The 14,702-nt window shown below is 45.4% G+C and overlaps 1 protein-coding gene across 5 annotated transcripts in view; it reads left to right on the top strand.

The window, feature by feature from the left end:
• Positions 1–14,702, top strand: part of PHKA1 (phosphorylase kinase regulatory subunit alpha 1) — a 452,411-nt gene that overhangs the window by 315,363 nt on the left and 122,346 nt on the right. The window lies entirely within an intron of this gene.

Below are 14,702 nucleotides of genomic sequence, written 5' to 3'. Positions count from 1 at the left end.
ACTGCGCATGCGCCCGCCATTTTGGAAGATGGCGGCGCCCAGGGAGAAGACGGACGGGACCCCGGCTGGATCGGTAAGTATGAGGGGGGGGGATCGGAGCACGGGGGGGGAATCGGAGCGCGGGAGGGGTGGAACGGAGAACGGGGGGCGTGGAACGGAGCACGGGGGGCTGGAACGGAGCACGGGGGGGTGGAACGGAGCACCGGGGAGGTGGATCGGAGTGCAGGGGGGGTGATTGGAGCACGGGGGGGTGAGCGGAGCACTGGACGGAGGGGAGCCGGAGCAGTGTACCGGCCAGATCGGGGGGCTGGAGGGGCGATCGGTGGGGTGGGGGCACATTAGTATTTCCAGCCATGGCCGATGATATTTCAGCATCGGCCATGGCTGGATTGTAATATTTCACCCATTATAATAGGTGAAATATTACAAATCGCTCTGATTGGCAGTTTCACTTTCAACAGCCAATCAGAGCGATCGTAGCCACGAGGGGGTGAAGCCACCCCCCCTGGGCTAAACTACCACTCCCCCTGTCCCTGCAGATCGGGTGAAATGGGAGTTAACCCTTTCACCCGGCCTGCAGGGACGCGATCTTTCCATGACGCCACATAGGCGTCATGGGTCGGAATGGCACTGACTTTCATGACGCCTACGTGGCGTCATGGGTCGGGAAGGGGTTAAGCAAAGTTTTGAATTTTTTTTCACCACTTGGATAAAAAATAACCTTGACATATTAGGTGTCTATGAACTCGTAGTGACCTAGAGAATCACAATCGCAGGTTAGTTTTAGCATTTAATGAACCTAGCAAAAAAGCCAAACAAAAAACAAGTGTGGGATTGCACTTTTTTTGCAATTTCACCGCACTTGGAATTTTTTTCCCCTTTTCTAGTAAAAGACATGGTAAAACCAATGGTGTCGTTCAAAAGTACAACTCGTCCCGCAAAAAATAAGCCCTCACATGACCATATTGATGGAAAAATAAAAAAGTTATGGCTCTGGGAAGGAGGGGAGTGAAAAACGAACACGGAAAAACGAAAAAGGGCCGCGACTTGAAGGGGTTAAAATTCCGACAGGCTGAAAGCCAGACAATTGCAGCTAATTTTTTTTTAAGAGGAGGACAGCTGCATTGAGTGGCGCAGACAGACACTGCTAGTAGGCCTTACACCACAAAGTTGGCTCGCTGCAGGTTTAAAAAAGGTTACATGGGTACACGGGCAGCATTGCTGTGGTCAGTGGAGGACAATTGGAAGGAGGGACCGCAGACAGACTTAGTAGGCCTAAAATAAAAAAATTAGGCTCAATGCAGTTAGAATTATGTTGCAGGGGTGCACAGGCAGCATTGGTGTGGTCGCCGGAGGACAATTGGTAGGATGGACCGCAGACAGACTTATTAGGCCTAAAATAACAAAATATGCTCAATGCAGCTTCGATTATGTTGCAGGGGTGCACAGGCAGCATTGGTGTTGTCAGCGGGGGACAATTGTAAGGAGTGTCTGACAGTTAGTACTCCCAAAAAATAAATAGATGTTAATGTCTCGCAAAACAAAAAAAAAAAAAAGGGTGGCATACTTAGGTACAGGGGTGGGCTCCTGTGCTGACTTTCAGACATTGTAATTTGGCGCAAAGTATTTACTGGTGTAAATGTAGGACAGGGCCCCTGAATATTTTAACTAGCATCATACATGTCAACAAATTGGTAATGTCCGTGCCAGGCATTGAAGGATTTCGGCGCATAGACTAAACATTGGTGGAGCTGTGAGAGATAATTTTGCAAGTGGTAGAGCACTGTTTGAGCTGGGGGGACACTCTCTCGTGGCCAGCGGTACAGGCCCAGGGCCCCTCATGTTACAACAGTGTGTCTGACGTTGGGTGCGCACCACCACCGCCAGAGACACTTCATTGTACTATGAAGGGACTTATGAAAATGACCGATCCGTTTCGCTCAACCCTATTTCCTACACTAGTTTGTGGATGCCATATAATGAGCCCCTAAGTGCTAGAAGAGCAGAATCCTCCCTCAAGTGACCACATTTTGGAACGTATAACCCTGTGGGAATTTATCTACAGGTGTAATGATGATTTTGACTCCATGGGTGTTTTCCAGAAACAAGCAGCAGCGAATGTTGCCGAGTGAAAAATGCAATCTGCCATTCTAGTGACCAGTACGCTGTAGTGACCAGTACGCTGCAGTCATCAGTACTTTTCGGTCACCAGTACAGTATGCCCAGCCCGTGCTTCTGGAGACATGCACCTGTAGGTTAGGCGGGATCTCATCACTACAGAAATGCCAAATATGTGGATACTCTATGTGGTTTAGGCACACTGGGGCTCAGAATGGAGGGAGGGGGGCATTTGAATTTAAGCGCACAGAATTTACTGAATTTCGTTTAGCGGGTGAGGAGCCATTTTGTTTTTCCAGTGTCTTCGTTCTACCAGTAATGTGGAAGCCCCCTATATTTCCGTTAACAGATGACGCACCTAAGTGGGGAGTTGCTTTTTTTGCGATTGAGATGAAGCTTTTATTGGCAACATTTTACATAACGTTTGGGATCACAGTTATCCAGCACTCTACGCTGAGCACTTTGAAGTTTCCATCTAAATCTCTGAGTGACGTGATTCAGATGAAACCCCTGAGGGATCCATTCACTATAATGAGACAGCAGAGTTACTCTGGACTCTGTCTGGCCGCCGTTCAGCGGTGTCCTTCTTCACTAATGTCATGACTTTTGGATGTGGGACGGACCCTCACTCCATCTTAAAACAACCATAACTATAGTAAACCTAGGCACTAGAATAAATACACAAAACACATTATTTTTGTCAAAATGGCCACAGCTTTATTTAAATCGTAGGATTAAAACAACCACAGTACGAGTCAGGTGAAGTGCTAGTACATTGGGATCTACAAGTACTGTGATGCCCTTAACTGTCTGACATACAGCACCAGGACAAATGGCCATAAAGGGGCGGCACGCACTGGCTTGCCATTCAAGCAGAGCCAGTAAACTTTCAGGGCACCAATGGCCGTATTAGCCTCCCTCGTGTGCTTAACCACTGTCCTTGAGGCTGGCCACCAAAGCCGAGCCTGTTCATCACCATGACGTTTTTAACCTCCTCTATTAAAATGAGTCCACCTTAACTTGTCTGCAACTTACACCTGACTCCTAAACCGCCACCAAGAGGCTATTTGTCACCTTAAATAGACTCGACTGCCATTAACCATGCCTAATAAAGCCATCAACAGAGCTCCAACAGAATAATTTTATCAATGCAACTCTACCAAATTATGATCGATAACTACTGTAACTAAAGCAAAATAAGTCGATAAACATCCTGCAATGAGGATCCCATCATGGGGAATGTGAAAGGTACACCATAATAAAAGTGGCAGCCACAGTCTAAATACCTGTATAACGACATCTGTCATGCCTCAAAAAGGTAATTCCATATCAAGTGATCCAAATATGAATATTTTTTACCTGACTTCTTTGGATTTTTTTTTATGAAGTACAACTTTAGATAATTACAAATTAAAAGTTTTTAATTTTTTTCTTCATCAGTTAATTTTTTACAGACTTCCAAAATTTTGAAAAGCGCGAATTTTGGCCTGGTATGGCTTCACATTTTTTATCATATCTTGGGCTAGAATTAAGATAAAGGTGGGAGAGGCATCATTGTTCTCAGAACGGTATCGGCTTTCATTTGATATGTCACAAGACTGTTTCTTTATACACTGCTCAATAAAATAAAGGGAACAACAGAATCTAACTCCAAGTAAATTAAACTTATGTGAAATCAAACTGTGACTTAGGAAGCAACACTGTTTGACAATCAATCTCACATGCTGTTGTGCAAATGGAATAGACAACAGATGGAAATTATTGGCAATTATCAAGACACACTCCATAAAGGAGTGGTTCTGCAGGTGGGGCCCACACACCACATCTCATTACCAATGCTTTGTGGCTGATGTTTTGGTCACTTTTGAATGTTGGTTGTGCTTTCACACTCGTGGTAGCATGAGACGGACTCTACAACCCACACAAGTGGCTCAGGTAGTGCAGCTGATCCAGGATGGCACATCAATGTGAGCTGTGGCAAGAAGGTTTGCTGTGTCTCAGCATAGTTTCCAGAGGCTGGAGGCGCTACCAGGAGACAGGCCAGTACACCAGGAGATGTGGAGGGGGCCGTAGAAGGGCAACAACCCAGCAGCAGGACCGCTACCTCAGCCGTTGTGCAAGGAGGAGCACTGCCAGGGCCCTGCAAAATGACCTCCATCAGGCCACAAATGTGCATGTGTCTGCACAAACAGTTAGAAACCGACTCCATGAAGATGGTCTGAGTGCCCGATGTCCACAGATGGTGGTTGTGCTCAGAGCCCAACACCGTGCAGGATGTTTGGCATTTGCCACAGATCACCAGGATTGGCGCATTCGCCACTGGCGCCCTGTGCTCTTCACAGATGAAAGCAGGTTCACACTGAGCAGATGTGACAGAGTCTGGAGACGCCGTGGAGAGCGATCTGCTGCCTGCAACATCCTTCAGCATGACGAGTTTGGCATTGGGTCAGTAATGGTGTCGGGTGGCATTTCTTTGGGGGGCCGCACAGCCCTCCATGTGGTCACCAGAGTTAGCCTGATTGCCATTAGGTACCGAGACGAGATCCTCAGACCCCTTGTGAGACCATATGCTGGTGCGGTTGGCCCTGGGTTCCTCCTAATGCAGGACAATGCCAGACCACATGTGGCTGGAGTGTGTCAGCAGTTCCTGCAAAATTAAGGCATTGAAGCAATGGACTGGCTCGCCCGTTCCGCAGACCTGAATCCCATTGAACACATCTGGAACATCATGTCTCACACCAACATCACGTTGCACCACAGACTGTCCAGGAGTTGGCAGTGTTTTAGTCCAGGTCTGGGAGGAGATCCCTCTGGAGACCATGCGCTACATCATCAGAAGCATGCCCAGGCATTGTAGAGAGATCGTACAGGCACGTGGAGGCCACGCACACTACTGAGCATCACTTCCTTGTCTTAAGGCATTTCCACTGAAGTTGTCTGTTACGAACTGCAACACAGATCTAGGATAGAAGGGGGAAAACTGACCCTGCACTGAGACTAGGCTGATACCCTACGATGGTGTGGGCGAACCATTCCTTGTGAATAGACCCACCTAGGTTAATCTCAAGTGAAGACCCATAGATGGGGGGAAGGAGGTCCCTAAAAGATCTAAGGACTGGGTATAAGACAGGGCACCTCCTAATTGAAAACCCAGAGAAGGCTGCAGAAACCAACTGAAATCAGAAACTAAGGATAGCAGAACCAGAGGTCCCAGAACTGCATAAAATCCAACACAGAAAGCTATCAAAGCACCTAGCCAGAACTCTAGCGGATTAACACTGTTGTCCAGCAAGGACTGGGAGGCTGGTGCTGGGTAATAAAGGGTAATACAATCACCTGACCTAAGAGAACCCAGCACCAGGGGATAAAGATCAGCCAGAAAACTACAACAAGATAGCGGATGGTCAAAAACAAAACAGATTCTAACAGTACCTCCTCTTTTACGAGGATCCTCTTGGCCGAGCCTTATTCGGAAATCTCCTGTGAAAAGCCTTAGGCTGGGTTCACATTGCGTTAAGTGCAGTCCGCTGACGGCATCCGTTACATAGCAACACTAACGCTATGTAACGGATCCGTTAGCGCACCCAGTGACTGCCATTATGTAGCGCATCGCTAATGCATGTCATAATCGGCATGTGTTAGTGATGTGCCGTCATTCTGTGATGGACCCTCGGATGCAGTCTGCAGCGTTTTCGGGTCCGTCACCGCTAGCACAGATAGAGCATCTGCGCTAGCGCGATCGCATAAACGCGATCTTTTTCGACACTTGCGTTAACGGAGTCCATTAGCGTATGCGCTGAACGGACTGCACTTAACGCAATGTGAACCTAGCCTTAATCAGCCTTGAGGCCGAGTCATCCTCAGCTTTCACCCAGGAATTATCCTCGGGGCCAAAACCCTTCCAGGACACTAGATACTGCAACCTTCCTCTGTGCCACCTGGAATCTAAAATGCGTGAAATCTCAATCTCTCAATCCTCATCAACTGGAGGAACAGTCGGCATCGGCTCCTTATCTGGTGTGTCAACTTTCTTCAGTAAAGATACATGAAAAACTGAATTCTCCAGGACGAGGGGATGTCTAATCTCACCACTGCCGAGTTGACAACCTGAACCACTTTGAAGGGTCCTACAAACTTAGGCCCCAGTTTTTTAGAAGGGATCTTCAAACGTAGATTCCTAGAGGACTACCAGACCATGTCCCCAACTGCAAACAACGCCTCCCTTCTTTTCTTGTCAAAATATTTATTTGACCTCCTATTTGCCTCTTTCAGATTATGGCGTACATTGATCCAAACCCTGTCCAAATTTCCAGAAAAACTCTCCTCAGGCACCGCTACCTCAATTTTTGAAAATGGACCGTAAGATGGATGCCTCCCTGTACAGCAAAAAAAGGACACCCAGCCGAGGAAGACGTATCATTGTGAAGAGCAAACTCATCTAGTGGTAGATATTCCGACCACATCTCCTGATTGTCTGCTACAAAACATCTCAAAAACTGATCGATGTCCTGGTTTTCCTTTCGGTCTGACCATTGGACTCCGGATGATAACCTGACGAAAATGACAAATGAACCTTTAATCTGTCACAAAAAGCACGCCAACAGCGAGCCACAAACTGTGGTCCTCTATCGGAAACAATGTCCGTGGGAACCCCATGGAGCCTGACAATCTCTTTCACAAATGCCTTAAATAAGAAACAAGACCCAAAATGGAAATCCAAATAATATATTGTTATATACCAAAACAATGAATGAAGAAAGGCAAATATGGTATAACAAAATTATATCTTTATTAAATCATAACAAAGTGGCACTACAAAAGTGTGCCTGTGCTTGGAGACACAATAAATATGTGCTATCAAAATAGCCTATAAAAAGGAAAATATTCCAATACTTATAGCACAAAAAAGTGAACGGACACAACAGAAGGTAAAATTCAAATACTAATAAAAGACCGCTTCATTACTTGGATCTCATGGCACGCAAAGGTGTATGTAAAGACACATACATGCACATACATGCAGAGGAAGCCTGAAATATAAAACCCCCTGACGAAGGAGTATATCCGAAACGCGCGTCGGGGTGCACTGTGCTTGGAGGAACGGACCTTTTGAAGGTAGTGACCATTATGTGCTAATGTATTATGAGCATTATATATAACACTAGATTGTGGCCCGATTCTAACGCATCGGGTATTCTAGAATATGCATGTCCCCGTACTATATGGACAATGATGATTCCAGAATTCGCGGCAGACTGTGTCCATCGCTGATTGATCGAGGCAACCTTTATGACATCATCGTCGCCATGGCAACCATTATGACATCATCGTCGCTGTGCCCGTTGCTGATTGGTCGAGGCCTGGCGGCCTCTACCAATCAGAGACGCGGGATGTCTACGTCCTTTATGACATCATCGTCGCTGTGCCCGTCGCTGATTGGTCGAGGCCTGGCGGCGTCGACCAATCAGGGACGTGGGATTTCCAGGACAGACAGACGGAAAAACCCTTAGACAATTATATATATAGACCAGATTGTGGCCCGATTCTAACGCATCGGGTATTCTAGAATATGCATGTCCCCGTAGTATATGGACAATGATCATTCCAGAATTCGCGGCAGACTGTGCCCGTCGCTGATTGGTCGAGGCAACCTTTATGACATCATCGTCGCCATGGCAACCATTATGACATCTACGTCGATACTGTGCCCGTTGCTGATTGGTCGAGGCCTGGCGGCCTCGACCAATCAGACGCGGGATGTCTACGTCCTTTATGACATCATCGTCGCTGTGCCCGTCGCTGATTGGTCGATTCCTGGCGGCCTCGACCAATCAGAAACGCAGGATTTCCAGGACAGACAGACAGACAGAAAGACAGACAGACGGAAAAACCCTTAGACAATTATATATATAGATTGCTTGGAGCCTGGTGGTTTTGGCGTGTGTCTAGGGCATATGATATGCTATGTTGACAGACGGAGTTAGGCAGCAGTGGTTGGTTTTTATAGCCAGTCCCTCCCGTTTGTTTGGGCACATATATACGCATACAGCGGTATAGTATTTTGCACTGAGGCACTTTATTGTATGTGAGTTTTTTTATACACATCTATTTTGCATAATTCCTTGATAATTTTATATCACGAACATATATATATTTTTACATTGTGTATATAAATTGTTAGTATTTTGCACTTTTTTTGGTTTATATGCCCTGTAGTACATAGGTTTTATATTTCAGGCTTCCTCTGCATTTATGTGCATGTATTATGTGCCCTATCCTGAATCTCGTCATATCTAACAGACCGAACATTCAGTGTCTCCCTCTCCCACACCACCTCCTCACTTCACCCCCTGTCTGTTGGTGTTCCCCAAGGCTCAGTGCTAGGGCCCATGCTCTTCTGCATCTACATCTTCAGCCTGGGACAACTCATAGAATCCCACGGTTTGTAGTATCATCTCTACGCCGTTGACACGCAGATCTACCTATCTGTACCCGACCTCTCCTCCTTACTCACCAAAATCCCACAATGTCTGTCTGCTATCTCAGCCTTCTTTTCTGCTCGCTTTCTAAAACTGAACATGGACAAAACAGAATTCATCATCTTTCCCCCTTCTCACTCTACCCCTCCACCAAACCTATCCATCAATGTCAATGGCTGCTCACTTTCCCCAGTCCCGCATGCTTTGTGTCTCGGGGTGATCCTTGACTCTGCTCTCTTTCAATCCTCATATCCAAGCCCTTACCTCTTTCTGCTGACTTAAACTCATAAATATTTCCCGGATCCGTGCATTCATTGACCATGAAACCATAAGAATGCTAGTGCACGCCCTTATCATCTCCCGCCTCAATTACTGCAGCCTCCTACTCTTTGGCCTCCCCTCCTGCACTCTGGCACCACTCCAATCCATCCTACACTCTATTGCCCGACTAATCCACCTGTCTCCTCGTTATTCTCCAGCCTATCCTCTCTGCCATCCCCTTCACTGGCTTCCTATTGTCCAGAGGCTCCAGTTAAAAACCCTAACCATGACATACAAAGCCATCCACAACCTGGCTCCTTCATACATCTGTGACATGGTCTCCCGATACTTACCCACACGCAACCTTCGATCCTCTTAAGATCTCTTCTTCCCACAACCGCATACAAGACTTCTCCCGTGCTTCCACCATACTCTGGAACTCTCTACCCCAACACATCAGACTCTCACCTACCATGGAAACCTTCAAAAAGAACCTGAAGACCCACCTCTTCTGACAAGCCTACAACCTGCAGTGATCCTTACTCTACTGAACCGCTGCACGACCAGCTCTACCCTCTCCTAGTGTATCCTCTCTCATCCCCTGCAGACTGTGAGCCCTCGCGGGGAGGGTCCTCTCTCCTTCTGTACTTGTGTGTGCCTTGTATTGCTCATGTTTATTGTACTTGTCTATATTTGCCCCTTTTCACATGTAAAGCGCCATAGAATAAATGTGGCTATATAAATGTATGATAATAATGCTGCATTTATTACAGCAATCAAAAAGTAGTGCAAGCAGTGATTTACTCACTCTGTGAGTGTTTCAAAAACACCTCATGTGTTTAACCTCATTGAAATCAATGGGGGGGGGGGGGGGGGGTTCTGAACGATGATCACTCAGAATAGCGCTGTGTGTGTATAAGCCCTTAATAAGAAAAGCATTAAACTATTAATTATTATTATTAATATAAATGTACTCAAACTTTAAACAACCTCACCAATACTGTAGCACACCGACTCCTTGATGCCTGTGTAGAGACTATTGTTTGTTCAAGAGTGACCATGTCCAGGCATGTCAGGACATGGAAGCTCTGTCTTACTCCCGAATCTGCGGTGGGCAGATACTTAACATGATTGACAGAGCTTTATTTAGCCAAAATAACTGCGACCAACCGCTTCCGGTAACCATCAATGAGTTTCTTACAATGCTCTGCTGGAATTTTAGACCATTCTTCTTTGGCAAACTGCTCCAGGTCCCTGATATTTGAAGGGTGCCTTCTCCAAACTGCCATTTTTAGATCTCTCCACTGGTGTTCTAAGGGATTCAGGTCTGGACTCATTGCTGGCCACCTTAGAAGTCTCCAGTGCTTTCTCTCAAACCATTTTCTAGTGCTTTTTGAAGTGTGTTTTGGGTCATTGTCCTGCTGGAAGACCCATGACCTCTGAGGGAGACCCAGCTTTCTCACACTGGGCCCTACATTATGCTGCAAAATTTGTTGGTAGTCTTCCGACTTCATAAAGTCATGCACACGGTCAAGCAGTCCAGTGCCAGAGGCAGCAAAGCAACCCCAAAACATCAGGGAACCTCCGCCATGTTTCACTGTAAGGACCGTGTTCTTTTCTTTGAATGCCTCTTTTTTTCTCCTGTAAACTCTGTTGATGCCTTTGCCCAAAAAGCTCTACTTTTGTCTCATCTGACCAGAGAACATTCTTCCAAATCGTTTTAGGCTTTTTCAGGTAAGTTTTGGCAAACTCCAGCCTGGCTTTTTTATGTCTCGGGGTAAGAAGTGGGGTCTTCCTGGGTCTCCTACCATACAGTCCCTTTTCATTCTGACGCCGACGGATAGTACGGGTTGACACTGTTGTACCCTCGGACTGCAGGGCAGCTTGAACTTGTTTGGATGTTAGTAGAGGTTCTTTACCCAACATCCGCACAATCTTCAGTTGAAATCTCTTGTCAATTTTTCTTTTCCGTCCACATCTAGGGAGGTTACCCACAGTGCCATAGGCTTTAAACTTCTTGATGACACTGCGCACGGTAAACACAGGAACATTCAGGTCTTTGGAGATGGACTTGTAGCCTTGAGATTGCTCATGCTTCCTCACAATTTGGTTTCTCAAGTCCTCAGACAGTTCTTTGGTCTTCTTTCTTTTCTCCATGCTCAATGTGGTACACACAAGGACACAGTACAGAGGTTAAGTCAACTTTAATCCATGTCAACTGGCTGCAAGTGTGATTTAGTTATTGCCAACACCTGTTAGGTGCCACAGGTAAGGTGGGCTTATGGTGAGGCCTGAACATGATGGTGGAAATCTGGACAAGGCTAATGAGATGAATGAGTATTTCAACAGGTTTAGCAGTACATGTGTACTGCCAACTGATGGTGGATGGGAATTGGGTGCAAATTCTGCAACATCGATATTGAAGGATGAGCAGACTAATTTTAGAGTATCCGAAAATGATGTGAGGAGGCAGTTTAAGTCACTTAACATTGGTAAAGCAGCAGGACCAGATGGACTCAGATCACATGTCCTTAAAGTTTGTGCAGACCAGCTGTGTACTGTCTTTACACGCCTATTTAATGGAAGTATACAAACACAGAGGGTACCTGTGTTATGGAAAACTTCCTGTCTGGTGCCGGTACCCAAGACTTCTTGTCCTGCAACCCTAAATGACTATCGTCCTGTAGCCTTAACATCTCACGCTATGAAGGCCTTGGAAAGATTAGTGCTTGCTCACTTAAGACCAAGGGTCAATGCTTTTATCGATCCTCTTCAGTTTGCCTACCGACATAGATTGGGGGTGGATGATGCTATTCTTTCTCTGTTACATAGGGTACATTCATTTCTGGAGACTGACGGTACCATGGTGCGAGCGATGTTCTTCGATTTCTCGAGTGCATTTAACTCCCTGCAGCCACTTTTACTACACAAAAAGATGAAGGTTGAGGAGGAGATGAGAATTTGGATAACTGACTACCTATCAGATCGGCCACAGTTTGTACAGATGGGAGCAGTGGTGTCAAGCAGATTATTCAGCAGTGTAGGTGCCCCCCAGGGAACGGTGCTTGCGCCCTTTCTATTCACACTGTATACTTCAGACTTTCAGTATAAATCTGAACTTTGCCACCTTCAAAAATTTTCGGATGACTCTGTGGTTGTGGGATGCATTAGGGGAGATCAGGGGGATGAGGAATACAGAAGGGTGGTGTCGAATTTCGTGGATTGGTGCAATGGTAACTATCTACAACTAAATGTTAAGAAAACTAAGGAGTTGGTGGCCAACTATAGCAGGATAAAGATGGAATGCTTACTGATCACTATTGCTGGTCAGGAGGTAGAGCAGGTGGAGAGTTACAAATATTTGGGGGTCCATTTGGATAGCAAACTGGACTGGAGATGCCACTCAGTTTGTGTACAAGAAGGGGATGAGTAGATTGTATTTCCTAAGTAAACTGAGGTCTTTTAATATGTGTAGCAAAATGTTAGAAATGTTCTACCAATCTGTAGTGGCAAGTGCCATCTTTTTTGCAATCACGTGCTGGGGTATTAGTGTGCGGGCCTCTGATGCTAATAAGCTGAATAAGATTATTAAGAAGGCAAGTTCTGCTGTGGGCTGCAAGCTGGACTCTTTTGGGGAGGTAGTGGAGAAAAGAACTCTGAAAAAGTGTATGGCAATTATGAACAATAATGCACATCCATTATATGAGCTATTCATGAGACAGAAGAGCACCTTCAGTAACCGGCTAATACTTCTGAGGTGTAAGAAGGAAAAATATAGGAAATCGTTTGTGCCAACTGCCATGGGAATGTACAACAATAACATTAGGGTTAAACCACCAAGGTGAATGTCTACTTATTTCTCTACATTTCAGTTCACTTGTTGTGTATGTCCTATTCTAATGTATAATGTATAATGTTCTTCTGTCAACTCCACTGTCATGTCAATTAAGTAATTCCTTTATGATTTTTATTATTTAAGTTGTGCTGCTGTGATACCATAATTTCCAACGGGATCAATAAAGTGTATCGTATCGTATCGTAAGTTACAGGTGCTGTTAATTACACAAATTAGAGAAGCATCACATGATTTTTTGAACAGTGCCAATACTTTTGTCCACCCCCTTTTTTATGTTTGGTGTGGAATTATATCCAATTTGGCTTTAGGACAATTCTTTTTGTGCTTTTTCATTTAAGACAAGTTTAATGAAGATAATAATAACAAAGAATTTGTGTTTGCAATCATTTTCAGGAAGAAACTGAGTATTATCTGACAGAATTGCAGGGGTGTCAATACTTTAGGCAACAACTGTACAGTAGCTCTGCTGTGCAGTAATCATTTCTTAAACCTACTTACTACTACTACCGGAAAAGTGATGAGTATATATAAAGAGAAAGATACTATAAATAAGGAGTAAATAAAACATAACATCAATATTAAAACTGACCCTTAAATAATTTTCATAATATTTGGACCTAGTAATTGAAATAAACCTACCGTATTTTCTAGTGTATAAGACGACTGGGCGTATAAGACGACCCTCAACTTTTCCATATAAAATATGGAATTTGGGATATGCCGGCCGTATAAGACGGGGGTCATCTTATACGCCCAGTCAACTTATACAGCGTGTGGTTCCCAGGGTCTGGAGGAGAGGAGACTCTCCTTCAGGCCCTGGGATCCATATTCATGTAAAAAATAAAGAATAAAAATAAAAAACATGGATATACTCACCCTCGGACGGCCCCTGGCTCACAGCGCTGCTAGCATCTGCCTCCGTTCCTAAGAATGCAGAGAGTGAAGGACCTTCGCTGACGTCGCGGTCACATGAGCGGTCAGGTGACCGGTCACCTGACCGCGACGTCATCGAAGGTCCTTCACTCTCTGCATTCTTAGGAACGGAGGCAGACGCTAGCAGCGCTGTGAGCCAGGGGCCGTCTGAGGGTGAGTATATCCATGTTTTTTATTTTTATTCTTTATTTTTTACATGAATATGGATCCCAGGGCCTGAAGGAGAGTCTCCTCTCCTCCAGACCCTGGGAACCACACGCTGACATCCAGGATCGCTCCCTGCACACGCCGTAACCGGCGTATAAGACGACCCCCGACTTTTGGGACAATTTTTAGGGGTCAAAAAGTCGTCTTATACGCCGGAAAATACGGTATGTTAATTGTATATAAAATGCACGTGATGACAACCACTGTTAACCACTCCAACTGGGTCAAAGTCCTTGGGGATAGGCATATTGCCCTTTGTGTTAATGCACATGATTTTACTCTTAGCTGCTCCCATCATCTCAAGAGAATAGGCATCCTGCCCTTCATGTTGATGCCCTTAATTACTTTACCCTTGGTAGGATCAAGGGCATCGGGAATAGGCATGTCACCCAGAATACCTATACTGCTCTTTAGTTTAATGCACTAGATTACTGCTTTGTCCAGAAGACAACCTTATAAAAACGAGTTGGTCAATATGAACAGTCAACATTTGTGCCTCGGCATTCTCAAGTCGCATGAACAAAAAGAGTGGGTCCTTGAAGCTACAGATTCTATTGAAAAGCATGCTTACCTTTTTTTTTTTTTTTTGCTCCCCTTCAGTCGCTGTGCCTAGCTCGGAGGAGGCAATTTTTTCTGTAGGCATGCAAAATATGATTGCCATGACCCCACGGACTTTACCCTAACAGGGTATTATTAGCTATAAATGCTTCTGGAGACCAGGGGGCCATACCGTGATGGTCACCCCTCCACACCAGGGGGCCACACCCAAAATGGTTGCCCCTCCACTGAATAACACTAAACAACATTAACTTGACTGTGGAAAAAAAGGAGGAGGGGAATTGAAGGTT

The sequence above is a fragment of the Ranitomeya imitator genome, chromosome 2 (genome assembly GCF_032444005.1).
Source record: "Ranitomeya imitator isolate aRanImi1 chromosome 2, aRanImi1.pri, whole genome shotgun sequence".
Taxonomy (NCBI): Eukaryota; Metazoa; Chordata; class Amphibia; order Anura; family Dendrobatidae; genus Ranitomeya; species Ranitomeya imitator.
Note: the sequence above shows the minus strand (reverse complement) of the source record. Positions and strands in the feature narration are given on the sequence as shown.